At 39.6% G+C, this 14,447-nt stretch overlaps 1 protein-coding gene across 1 annotated transcript in view; it reads right to left on the bottom strand.

Moving 5' to 3' along the window:
* The window catches only part of Hasp (Hig-anchoring scaffold protein), a 1,448,565-nt gene that overhangs the window by 971,485 nt on the left and 462,633 nt on the right, over window positions 1-14,447 (bottom strand). The window lies entirely within an intron of this gene.

Genomic DNA, 14,447 nt, shown 5'->3' with positions numbered 1-14,447 from the left:
GCATCCATATTTCGATATTTTCCGGGGCCAAAAGTTATACATTTGCATAGCTTAGAATATTTCCTCAAAGAAAAGTGTCCAGCTTTCGGCATTAGCACTCGCATACATACGGGGTAATTAAGGAAGAAAATAATACAGTTTAGAAAGTTGAAATTAATAGAAAATGGATTATAACTGAGGACAGCCGGATGACGGCAATTATGTAAATACCAAGTGAATGTATTGGAAAATCAAATGCTCCTCAATAAATTATGCCGGTGTGGATTATGGATATAAGAGAGCGGTAACAGGGGAGAAATTTAGGCGCAGTGATTCTTAGGTAATCAGATAAGAAGATGACTATTTGTGTTATTACTTAAGCTATTCGAGGATGGTTATAACCTCCAATGATATTCCGCCAATATCCCGTGGAATGGCCGATTGACGACTCTCTTGCTTTCTACCCAAGGAACAACCACGAATTTAAAAGAATGATGAGGACAATGGCAATACGTTACGTTAGAGACGTTGCCATGGTAACCTATATAATCCTTGTCGGTCTGTCGGTCACTCAATGCAGAGCATGTTATCCGCAGAAAATAGTAAATTTCTCCGTCATTTGAAGAGTAAGGTAAATTATGAATATAACAAAAGTTATCGAAAGCGACTTTCAACCTATTAGGTCGTGTCACGTACATTTAGTACGTGTTGAAGAGATGTCTGGTTGGCCATTTTTGTTCTGTACTTAACATCTCTTCAACACGTACTAAATGTACGTAACACGACCTAATAGGTTGAAAGTCGCTTTCGATTACAATGTGGTCGTGAAAATTCAATATTCAATAACAAAAGTTGTTTATAATGAAGAGAATTTTCACATACGGTTCAGAGAGTTTACAGAAAATCAGTAGTACAAGAGAAAATGGAGGAAAACCGTTGTGGTTTTCCTATAAACCCCCCGTCTTTTCAATTTTAAAATGATATGTATATCGAAACCTTTCTTGGGATGAGTATACTCTAAATATGAAGTTTGGTTGAGATCTAGCCAGCCGTTTCGACGTGATGGTGGAACAAACAGACAGACAAACATACAAACAGACGCGAAAAATGAAAACCACCGATTTGATCTTGATTTGACCTAAAACGGATAAATATCTGCAAAATTGGCCAAACAAACTAAATTACAGACAGCGGACCCCCTACAACTTTATTTATATGGATTCATATATTTATTCACTGTGCGTCCTTAAGTGCCGGCAGTGTACGAGGGCATAATCGGCTCGCCTGGTGCATGTCTTTCTATTTGACTCCCATGGGTGACCTGCACATCTGGATATGGGTTGATGATGAGTTAGGGAAATGGTAAAATCAGGTGTGGGCACGTAGGCTAATCCTGTCGAATGACAACAAGTTTTAACTTCCCCGTCCGACAGACGAATCACCATCAACAGCGTCATATGCTCTCACTCCATATGAACACTGCGGAGATGTTTGGAATTGAATTGAATCCGGGCTTTTGGAACACAATCTTGTGATTAGAGATTTTACGACTGGATGCCCCTCCTGTTTCCAACCCTGTGTCGAGAGATGGATTCTACTGTTACATTGCAGTACATGTTTCTTGTGCGTAAATGGAAGTATGCGTATTGAGACAAACGCAATCAGTCAGTAGTCGAAGCAGAGGATTTAACCTGGCACCGCAGTGTGCACCAAATGCCATTACTCTGCACTACCCATACTTCAGTAGCTTGCATGCTGCCACAGCCAAGACTTGGGGGGGGGGGAGATACATTTTTCACTAGCATGGACAATAACATAGATACAAAATCCATGGCCGAGCAAGTAGCCGAGCGGTTAGGGTCGCGCAGCTGTGAGCATTCATTCGGGAGATAGTGGGTTCGAACTCCACTGTCAGCAGCCCTGAAGATGGTTTTCAGTGGTTTCCCATTCTCACGCCAGAAAAATGCTGGGGCATTACCTTAATTAAGGCCATGGCCCCTTCCCTCTCATTCCTAGCCCTTTCCTATCCCATCGTCGCCGTAAAACCTATCTGTGTCGGAGAGAGGTAAAGCAAATTGCACAAAAATTCCATGATGCATAGAGATAAAAATCCATGAATATATGACAACAGGAGGAAATCTTATCTAGTAGTTTAAAAAAGAAATCGTATCATGCATATCATGATACAAAATAAAGTTTAGTTACAATATGAGCGGCAGTAATGCTAAAATAATCTAAGAGAAGTATTCACTATTTACTGACTAAAAGAATATAAGGAAAGGAGAGGAATTTCAAGAAGATACCGAGAGGAGTTAGGAGATATAGAGGAGAAGAGGAGAAAAATTAAGATAACGATCCATAAAAGGGAAGGAGAAATGAAGATAAAGAGGAAGGAGGAATAGGAAAATGGCCACACATTAATGATTTATTCATAGTTTCTTGGTATATCTACACAAGCATGTTTAAAAGTGGAGTTATTAGATATGTCTCTGACGTCAACATACAGCAGATTCCATTGTCGGACTGTAGAAACGGTGCACGATTACGTCGATAACATGGACAGAGTTACACCAACTCCGACACTTGGACGCTATGGGTATAGATCACTCAGCCCGTTTGTGCGAGGGATAAATATCCCAATACTTATACCAGCTTATCTTGACATCGAGGCCGAGATCATCTAACACAACTACTTTAAATTCACTCGTATGGTTTATGTGCATCATTGATTTTCTTGTTTAGGTCAGTATCAAGCAATGAAAGTTTAACAACTTCCTAAATTCATTATCTACTTTATTTCAGCCTTCATACTCTTTTTGAAGAGATAAAATCAGGGACCTACAAACTCATACATAACTCGAATGTTCAGGATTGCGCGGTGTGCTATCGATCTTCCCAGGACCTTCCAGCATGTCCTAACTCTGGTGAATTGGAATTCTCGAGCGTTGATCGATTTACGATACATTCATTTCCTTTGAAGTTATTCATAATCAAAATATTTTCAGGTATATCGGTTTTGTACACTGTCATTTACACAACTCCTGTAATTAAACTTGCTAGAAATATATAGGAGAGGCGTGCATTTTTGAAATATAAGGAAGAAATTGTCTGAACAACAAAATTATTCCAATTCCTGCTCGTAATCGATGTACATGTTGCTTTTTCTTTTTTTTTTTTTTTGCTAGTTGTTTTACGTCGCACCGACACAGATAGGTCTTATGGCGACGATGGGACAGGAAAGGGCTAGGAGTGGGAAGGAAGCGGCCGTGGCCTTACTTAAGGTACAGCCCCAGCATTTGCCTGGTGTGAAAATGGGAAACCACGGAAAACCATTTTCAGGGCTGCCGACAGTGGGGTTCGAACCTACTATCTCCCGAATACTGGATACTGGCCGCACTTAAGCGACTGCAGCTATCGAGCTCGGTATGTTCATGTTGAATGAGAATTGGCGAACAAGGACATCACAATGGAATTCTACATCGAACACCAAGTCATGTTGTTATCGGCTAAACAACAGTGTCTAATGCTACCTGATTTATGAGTTACAGAGATCACAGTCTGAGTACGTGGGGATATTGTAATTATATACACTCTTATACACACCATTTTAAACTGATGACGCTATTTAATAGCGTGGATGAATGACTAACGTATCTATTTCTAAATATTACAATCTCCTGTTTAGTCGCAGCAGTCGCCAAGAACAAAGCCTACCAAGCGACCGCTGCTCAGCCCGAAGGCCGGCAGATTACGAGGTGTCGTGTGGTCGGCACGACAAATCCTCTCGGCCGTCATTCTTCGTTTTCTAGACCGGGTCCGCTATCTCACCGTCAGATAGCCCTCGATTGTAATCACACAGGCTGAGTGGACTTCAAGCCAGCCCTCAAATCCAGGTACAGTAGAAGTCTCTGACCTGTTGTGTTTCTTTATCTGAAATTAAAGTACAAACTTCATTGCATCAAATGATAAGTTTGAAGCTGCATTGTTTCATGGTAAAAGTGGATTCATTAAATGCAATAATGTGAACTAAAGTACATTATTAAATCATTATCGTACTGAATAAACAGTGCAAGCGAAGAATAATTCATTTAAATGTTACTGTAGCTGCATTCAATGTGAATACCAAACCAATATTTTTATGTGAATAAAAATTGGGAAGGTAATATTTTTTCTTGTTAGTTTTCTAACGTTGCAGTAACACATCGAAGGTTTTGGGCGACACGAAGATGAAAAAGGGTTAGAATTTGGACGGTAACAACTGCGGCCTTAATTAATTCACCTGATGTGAAAATGCGAAACCAGGGAAAACCATCTTCAGAGCTACCGACGGTAGGATTCGAACCCACCACCTCCCGAACACAAGCTCAGAGCTACCTCACATTTAATTTACTCGGTGAACATATTTCGTTCCGAAGCAAAACTGAGGTGGTAGCTAAAACAAGGATCCGTAGTTCAAACTGTATTATCTCAGAACAAACTGTTTTGAAGTAGGTAGAATATATCGGGTGACTTGGCCGTGCGGTTAGTGGCGCGTGGCTGTGAGCTTGCGTCGGAGAGATAGTGGGTTCGAGTCTTACTGTCGGCACCCCCTGAAGATAGTTTTCCGTGGTTTCCCATTTTCACACCAGGCAAATGCTGGGGCTGTACTTAATTAAGGCTACGGCCGGCCGCTTCCTTGCAACTCCTAGGCTTTTCCTATCCCATCGTCGCCATAAGACCTGTCTGTCGGTGCGACGTAAAGCCACTAACACAAAAAGTAGAATACGGGAAGAGTTTTCGGGCTGCTGATGTTTACAAAAGCACAGGAGTTCTAACCTGATAATTTCTAGACAATACGTGCGACGATAATATTCAATACTTCATTGAAAAGAAGGACCACTGTGTCTAGCTACAGTACCGCCATATTGAGGTACTAAAATCGCCATGCCACGGGGCAATTAATGAATATAGTTCTGGACTCTGGAGTGATAGCACGCCGTGCGGATTGTGTCATGTAGCCCTGAGCTTGCATTCGGAAGATGATGGGTCTGAAGATGGTTTCCCGTGGTTTCCCATTTTCATACCAGGGAAATGATGCGTCTGTACCTTAATTAAAGCCACGGTAAGTTCCTTCCCATTCCTATCCCTTTTCTTTCCCATCGTCCCCATGAAACCTGTCTTTGTTTGTGCAACATGTAACAAATCACCTTCTTGTAGTGCCTTCTCCATTACTGAAGTTTGGCCACAATCACAGCGAAGTCTGTACGATGTTCGGTTGTCCTCATCAGTCTACTCGAATCTAGTCCTGTCCCATCCCGTAAGTTCCTCAGCGAAGAGTGTTTCCTTCGACCGCGACCTCTACGACCATCAATTTTACCCAGCTTGATCAATTTTAGTAGGTTGGACTTTTCATTCCTCAAGAAGCCCAAGGTAGCCTGTCTTTCTTTTCTTGATTGTACACATCAGCATTCGTTTCCTCCTCACGCGCTTGAGTAAGACAGTATTGAAGACGTGGTCAGTCCACGAGATCCGTAACAACCTTCGGAACATCCACATCTCAAAGGCATTTATTCTCTGAATGGTATTACATTTCAAAGTCCATGTGTCAGCGCCGTACAAAAGCACTGAATTTACATAGCATCTAACGAAGTTGTGACGTGTCTTCAAGCTGAGGCTTCTATCACACAGTAGATTCATCATTTTCAGAAAGCCATTTCTATTCGTATACGGATCTCTAAATTTGGGTCTAAGTCCTCAGTACTCCAGCTGCCAAGATACTCAAACTTCCGCACTTGTTCAACTTGTTCCTTATAAATGGTCATAAGAATGTGCGTGGTACGAGTTCTGGTAATGGCCAACACAAATAGCAAAGGAATAAAGGAACAGTAATCACCACCACAATCAACAGTTATTAAAACGTAATTGGTGTTCCGACAAAGATTTTCACCCTTACTCCCAAGTTACTTTGTTAGTTCGGAAGATAGTGGTTTCGAACCCCACTGTCGGCAGCCCTGAAGATGGTTTTCCGTGGTTTCCCATTTTCAGACTAGGCAAATTCTGGGGCTGTACTTAATTAAGGCACGGCCGGCCGCTTCTTTCAAACTCCTAGGGCTTTCCTATCCCATCGTCGCCATAAGACCTATCTGTGTCGGTGCGACGTAAGGAAACTTGTGGGGGAAAAGAAGACTTTGTTAATATTTTCTACTTGAGGAGTTGAGGGTCTTCTATGAACACACATAGCCAACTTGAAATGTATAAAACCTAAGTACAAAAAGTATCGTATTTAATTCATTGTAATTTACTCGACATCCAATACAATAGGTGATTTAAGAGAAATTCCAACGGGAAGTGATTCTGAACTGTAGCGGAGATACTTAGGGAAGTACGTATTGGGTTTCTGTGGCCTTCTCAATCGATGGGAGTTTGAGAACTGTGCTTTATCTGACGGCCACTTCATAATGAATGGACCTCGTGGTATTTGCTATTTGTGAGGATTTGTCGCGTGCACCGCAGAATGAGTCAGGCTATTGCAAAATTAATTTCCTCTTCTTCTCGCAGATAGATGTCTCTCTTCCAACAATTAAATATTTTAGTGTTTCGTGCCTATTCAATGTATTTTCTGGCCTAGTTACTTTGAAAATTTTTAATTATTCCTCATGCCCTGTATTCATTTCCTAACAGTTCCAGTAAAAATGTGTTTAGCTTTTAAAGAATCTGAGTAATTAGTATCAAAATATCACCAGTTAATCCCGCAAGTCCAAATATATTGAGTATTATGGCAATGGATACTGTATTAATATTACAATGTTTTAATGTTAGAATGTTATTAGAACCATTCGCATACTTAACAATCTTATTTAAAAGATCTATTTACATTTTCAAGTTCATTATTGATTATGTATTTCTCTCTTCTTGCATTTGAGAATAATTCCATTTCGGGTTATATGAGTATATAACTTTAAAGTTAATAATGTATGTATGTATGTTGCGTATTCAGCCTGAAGGCTGGTTTGATCCTCCACAGCTATGCCAACAGCTCTCATAGATTGGCTAGGTATCACTGAAGAGGAGTACTAGGGAAATAAGGAGTGAGGTAGTTTCCCGTTGCGTTCCTCACCGAGCCGGAAGTTGCTCACATATCAGTCTGTCAAGCCCACTGAAATGCGCGCACAAGCTGACCCTATGAGTGATCATTTTCGTACCATTTATAACAGGGACTGGCTGCATAAGGAATGGTATTACTAGCATCGCTCATACCTCAGTCACTTTCATATCGTCAAAGCCAAGGATGAGACTGAGACAGGTCAATGAAAGTAACAAATTTATTCTAGCCCATACCGGAAGACATAGTGCACTGTTAACACTACATCTCGCCTGCAAAGGCATAAAAAGTTAATAATAATAATAATAATAATAATAATAATAATAATAATAATAATAATAATAATAATAATGCTGGGGCTGTACCTTAATTAAGGCCACGGCTACTTCCTTCCCAATCCTAGCCCTTTCCTGTCCTATCATCGCCATAAGACATATCTGTGTCGGTGCAACGTAAAGCCAATAGCAAAATAATAATAATAATAATAATAATAATAATAATAATAATAATAATAATAATAATAATAATAATGGCGTGTGGCGTCCGGAGAGGTTTGACGCAGATCTTTTGATCTGAGGTCCTAGGCGACCTGCGCGTCGTGATGAGGAGGAAGTGATGATGAAGACGGCACATACACCCAGTCCCCGTGCCAGGGGAATTTACCAATTATGATTTATTGCCGGAAATCGAACCCGGGACCAGTGTGACCAAAGGCCAGCAAGCTAACCATTTAGTCATGGAACCGGAAATAATAATAATAATAATAATAATAATAATAATAATAATAATAATAATAATAATAATAATAATAATAATAATAATAATAATAATAATTGTACCGGGCGGTACACCTTCACGCCGCTAATTCAAATATTGCGCAAATTGAAACTTCTCTACTGGAGAAACTCGGAACTTTAACTGCTGAACTAATTCCACGGTTATTCAGAAGATGCCGCTGAGTGTTTTTCATTTGCCTTTGTTTTTTTAACGATTAAGAAGTGTGGACAATCTCTAACAGATGTCTCTACCCAAAACTATGGTAATACACTCTGGTGCAATGGAATGAACTTTCTTGAAGAAATATTGTATTCCTAAGTTTTGTTTTTACTAAATTCTGTTCTGTGGTTTGTGGGTTGGCAATATAAATCCTTTCTTTCCGCCTGTTTTGAATTTAACCAATCAGGAATTTATGTAATTAATTTTCCACCAATAAGGTGTTTCTTCCTCGTCTTGTGTATTAGTTTTTGCTGTTATCCAATAAAAGTTTGTGGGCGGGTTGTTATCATTCATGAAAGGCCTCGAACGTTCCACGAGGGTATAAAAACTGCTGATTTTCTTGTCTCAGGGCCACTTCAGTAACATCTTTCTTAGTGTGTGGATATGTAACAGGGGGCGGGAAGCGCCTCTTTCTTCGGGCAACAGATCTCCAACAAGGTAATGGCCTGTTAACATCTTTATTTCTTGCTAGGTCAGCAGTTTAACTCTCGAAGAAGGTTCGAATCCTTTAATATATAACCCATCTTTTAAAATGTAATTCCCTTTTTCTGTCTATATAAAAACTACTATTTCTTGAACTGTAATTCGGGGATAGAGAGTGCTTCACCCTCTCGAACTCTCCTTCATTTTGAAATTGAGGTGACTACGCTTTCCACTACGCTTTTCTAACCGTTTCTACTCTTCCTTAAAGTGTTTAAATCTTTCAGACGAGTCACCTCCTTAGCTTAGGACTAGCCCCTATATATCGGCCTCGAGCCACTTAGGATTTAATATTGTATTTTTAGGAGTGCAAGTCACGCCTCCAATCCCTTCTGTACTTTGGGCCAGTAACTTAACCTGATGTTTTGTTTTCTTCATGCGAAGGCCCCGTAGGTTGGGTATTAATTACCCCTGTTTCCTTGTGTGCCTTAAGGGCAGATAGAAGTGAAGTTTGGTGTAGCCTTTGATAGGCTTGTAAAATTGAGAGTGGGTCTGCCCTTTTCCTTAACATTGGAATTAGGAGCAAGTGCTCCTTGTACTTAGGGGTTTTCTGCCCTTTAGCAATTGTGGTTGTGAGCTGAGAGCTCAGAAATTAAACTTGGGGCTCGAAGCCCAAATCTTGTAACGAACTGTAATTTGTTAATTTGTTGATCTGCTACTTGGTACCTGTTAATACTCTGTTATTTGTTGATTTTGAAAAGAAAATATAACCTTTGTTAAAGTTTTAAAATTAACTTTAATTCTGTAGTTGAGACCTATTCCAGCCCGCACCTTCTTTCACATCTAACTACCACGGAGAATTCCGTAACAATAACAACAACAATAATAATAATAATAATAATAATAATAATAATAATAATAATAATAATAATAATAGATATCATGCTTGTTGAAAGGCCCTAGTAATTTCTACTGGTTTTAACCACATGTCAGGTTGTCGATGTTTCGTCCCGGGGTGAAGATTTAACAGCTCATCAAATCATTCAGAGTTGTAGAACCAGAATAATTTTAATTCGCAGTTGGTTTTACACTTCTGCCACTAATAAAACACTATTCTCATTATTACTTTAACAACGTAGTCAAGTTTATGAAATGAATGAATCAATGATCGCCTACATTACTGAAGAGACTCATAATACTGCAGGGCCTCACATTGTGGAAGCCCGTCTGAGGCTGTCATTGCTTCTACTGCCTTATATTAGGATCCTCCTGCCATCTTTACAAACTGATCCCACCCGTTATTCTTCGCAAAATCCCTCCGTCCTCAGTCATGTTCTGCGAGGCGAAGCGAGTTTTCATCTCTTAACATTCGCTGTTTCTCTAGTTCTATACCCGAGAGGCCGATATGCTTCCTCTTTGGTTCAGACTAAGAACGGAGGTAGGAGGTAAAGTTCTAAAGATAGCGTGACAGCACTAAATGAAACCATTAAAATGAGAGCTAATTTAATGAAGAGTTGAGGAAGTTACTAAATGACTGGGAAATGAATGTATCAAGGAATGGCAGGTGTTCATGTAAGAAGGTGATCGAATGAGTGAAAGATATCAAAAGACAAATAATGACAAGAGTGTAACATCAAGGGTATACTAGCAAAATTCTGTAAAGTAAAAATATTAAAATAACGACCGAAAGGGAAATAAGAAGAAAATGAGAGGAATAATTTGGTGGCTAATGGAAGTGTTCAGGAATAAAGCTTAGAAAATAAGGAAAGTCAATGCATCCCATGCATGAAAGGGGTGGGAGTGACACGCCTACTAAAATTCAAAGAAACAAAGAACATCCGAGGAAAATAACGAGCTATGGCACGACTGGCGGTGTATTTCCACTGAGCCGGCATACGTCCAGCTAGTGACCGAGAAAAGGTGACGCTAGTTGCTCACTGTTAGCGAGAATTCAAATTTTCCCTCCGCTTACGCTTTTGAAGGAATAACCCGCAGAGAGCGGGATTTCATTATTCTTCAACAAGACCCTGCCGCAGATCATATGGAAAATATTTCGTTCAGAGAAATTTAAGAAATATTAAATGTTTAAGTTTACTTATTATGCGTGATGTGGTCGTGGTCTGAAATTAATTATAAATATTATGCATTGTTATACGGCCTGGAACTTTTACACCCGGGATTTCTGCAAATCGTCTCTGAACTCGACCAGCTGACACATGTGTATGTTGGGTATTCAGCCCTAAGGCTGGTTTCATCCTCCATAGCTCTGCCAACAGCTGTAGGCATAATTGAAGAGGCGTACTAGGGAAATGAGGAGTGATGTAGTTCCCGTTGCTTTCCCCACCGAGCCAGAAGTTGCTATTACATATCAGTCTGCCAAGCCCACTGAAATGCATGCACCAATCGACTCCATGAGCGATATTTTCACACCATTCATAACAGGGTCTGGCTGCATAAGGAATGGTATTAGTAGCATCACTCATACCTCAGTCACTTTCATATTGTCAAAGCCAAGGATGAGACTGAGACCGGTCAATGAAAGTAACAAATTTATTTTAGCCTGTACCAGAAGACACAGTGCACTGTAAACACTGCATCTTGCCAGCAAAGGTATAGTTAACACATTAATAAATACATGTTATCCAGTAGAAAACTTATGCTGATCCATATTCCACTTCCTGATTAAATACAAACCAGCGGGACGGGGTCTGTTGTAGCATGGATTTACTAGACGAAAAATAAATACTGTACCTTTCTTGGTACTACTAAAAGATCAGAAATATTTGTTGCATTTAGTAGTATGCTGTTAAATTACGTTATTTTGTATGTTAATCCTTCATTATGAATCAAATGATCTCCATAACGAACGAATAGTGTTTGTAAAATGAAAAAGACATGTTACGGCGGCTCTTCACATATCTCTGTGAACCTCTGTTACTTGCCATGTTCTCATCTAGTAATTTCGTAGAATTTTCTTCCTTATCCTTATACGTTTATGTAGAAGATGCATATTTTGCCTCTATCTCGTATAACTTTGTCTTAAGGGTAATATTCTCTTTGATATCTTTATCTTAAAGGAAAGTAATCCTATAATAACTAGAAAGTTTATAAAACAAAGCAATAACTTATTACTGTATTCCTTAGGTATGCAGTTGTTAGCTATCAATATTAAAATATCACGGGTAATATTTTTGAGATGAGTATACATTCATCATTCACGACTAGAATCAATAACTTCGAAGGCACTGAGGCCTTATTATATATTCACTTCATTTTCTTATAAATGTTAAGAAGACGCCAGCATAGTTCCTGAAAACAAAGAGAAGGTAATATCCGACAAGCTCTTTTGAAGGCGAAGTAGCTACAAAACTACGGGTCACACTCAAAGTTATATTAAATAATTCAAAGCTTAGCAGCTGCGATGGTGTCCTCACTTCCGTCGCGAGGAGAGCTCGGGGATGCAAATGAATACGGTTCTGGTCCGACCATTCTGTATCCAAATAAGTGAAGCTATACCATTACAGAATAATGCAACCCACATTATAATGCTCAGTTCCACAATTATTCTTCAACAAGGAAATATATTTTATGTTTACGGTTCTCGTGGGAAGTCTCGGAAAAAATATCTCCAAAGTTGACTTTGTACTCCTCCACGGCCGAACGTGCTTGCTTCTACCAGCACATGCGAGTAAGAAGTCGGCAGACATAACTGAAATGTTGGTCGAGTTCGGCATTAAATACATAATACACTCACATGGAGTGCATACATTGAAAATTATTAACATTAATAAATACTTTTTTGCCAGTGGCTTTACGTCGCACCGACACACATAGATCTTATGACGACTATGGGATAAGAAAGGCCTAGGAGTGGGAAAGAAGCGTAGCGGTCGTAGCTTTAATTAAGGTACAGCCCAAGCATTTGCCTGCTGTGAAGATGGGAAAACACGGAAAACCATCTTCAGGGTTTCGAACGTGGGATTTGAACCCACTATCTCCTGGATGCAAGCTCACAGCCGCGCGCCCCATACCGCACGGCCAACTCGCCCGGTAATCTATATAAATAAAGTTGTAGGCGGTCCGCTGTCTGTAATTTCGTTTGTTTTGCCAATTTTTCAGATTTTTATCCATTTTAGGTCAACTCAAGCCGAATCGGTGGTTTTTATTTTTCATATCTGTCAGTTTGTTCCACCATAATGGCGAAACTGCTGGATATATCTTATACCGATACTTATACCGAGGAAGGTTTCAATATGCATATCATTTTAAAATCTTTGAATAGACGGGGGTTTTATAGGAAAACCAGAACGGTTTTCCTCCATTTTCTCATATACTATTGATTTTTTGTAAACACCGTGGACCGTATGTGAAACGCATCTATTATAAATAACTTTTGTTATGTTCATAATTTACCTTCCTCTTTAAATGACGGTGAAATTTACTATTTTCTGCGGGCATCACGCTCTGCATTGAGTGACCGACAGACCGACAAATAACCTACAGGTTACCATGGCAACGTCTCTGACTGCTTGCTAGCAGGGAAGTAACGTATTGGCATTTTCCTCATCATGCCTTTAAATTCGTGGTTGTTCCTTAGGTAGAAGGCAAGAGAGGCGTCAATTTACCATTCTGCGGGAAATTGGTGGAATATCGTTGGAGATATGTATAACTTTTGGCCCCGGAAAAAATCGAAATATGGATGCAATTTTTACGACCGTGCAGACCTTCGTTTCGGGATAATTGGTGGCTAATCGGTAAGTCGTATGACAAATCAGAAAGCACAATCGCTTTTCATTTTAAAGATATCCTATGACTTTTTGTCGTATTTATATCCCTTACACGTTAAATAGAGCTGTATTTCTCGATTTCAAGTTAATTTTGCACTTTTACACGTATATGTTATCATTTGGCACACTTATAGGAAAGATAGAATCATGACATTCGGCACGCACATTGACATGACCAGTGGCCATGTGATAGCCAAATTTTATGATTCTAGCTGTTACATGAGTATCAAAAATATAAAGTAGTATGTGAAAATTGTACAAACCTTCACCCCATTCAATGACTCTAACTCAATCAAACCATAAATATAGGAGATACGAGAAGATGTCATGGGACCAGCCATGTAGAACACTGAACGAGGCGTCTGATGGTGAAGTCCGTTTGTAGATATGTCGTACAGTTTCAAAGCAGTAACTCTCGAAATAAAGGTCTGCACTGGTAGACGTGTTCATGCTTATCTTTTTTATATATAAAGTTGTATGGGTCCGCTGTCTGCAATTTCGTTTGTTTTGCCAATTTTTCAATTATTTATCCGTTTTAGGTCAACCCAAGGCCGACTCGGTGGTTTTTATTTTTCGTGTCTGTGTGTTTGTCTGTTTCTTCCACCATCACGGCAAAACGGCTGGATAGATCTCAACCTAACTTCATATTTAGATTATACCCATCTCAAGGAAGGTTTAGATATGCATATCATTTTGAAATCCTTGAATAGACGGGGGTTTATAGGAAAACCAGAACGGTTTTCCTCCATTTTCTCTTATACTATTGATTTTCTGTGGACCGTATGTGAAACGCATCTTAATTATAAACAACTTTCGTTATGTTCATAATTTACCTCACTCTTCAAATGATGGAGAAATTCACTATTTTCTGCTGGTATCATGCTCTGCATTGAGTGACCGACGGACCGACAACAAACCTACAGGTTACCATGGCAACGTCTCTGACTGCATGCCAGCAGGGAAGAAACGTATTGCCATTTTCCTAATCATGCCTTTAAATTCATGGTAGAAGGCAAGAGAGGCGTCAATCGGCCATTCTGCGGGATATTGGCGGCATATCGTTGGAGGTTATAACCGTCCTCGAATAGCTCAAGTAATAACACAAATAGTCATCTTCTTATCTGCTTACCTAAGGATCCCTGCGCCTAAAATTCTCATCTGTTACCGCTTTCTTATATCCATAA

This window comes from Anabrus simplex, chromosome 6 (genome assembly GCF_040414725.1).
Source record: "Anabrus simplex isolate iqAnaSimp1 chromosome 6, ASM4041472v1, whole genome shotgun sequence".
Taxonomy (NCBI): domain Eukaryota; kingdom Metazoa; phylum Arthropoda; class Insecta; order Orthoptera; family Tettigoniidae; genus Anabrus; species Anabrus simplex.
Note: the sequence above shows the minus strand (reverse complement) of the source record. Positions and strands in the feature narration are given on the sequence as shown.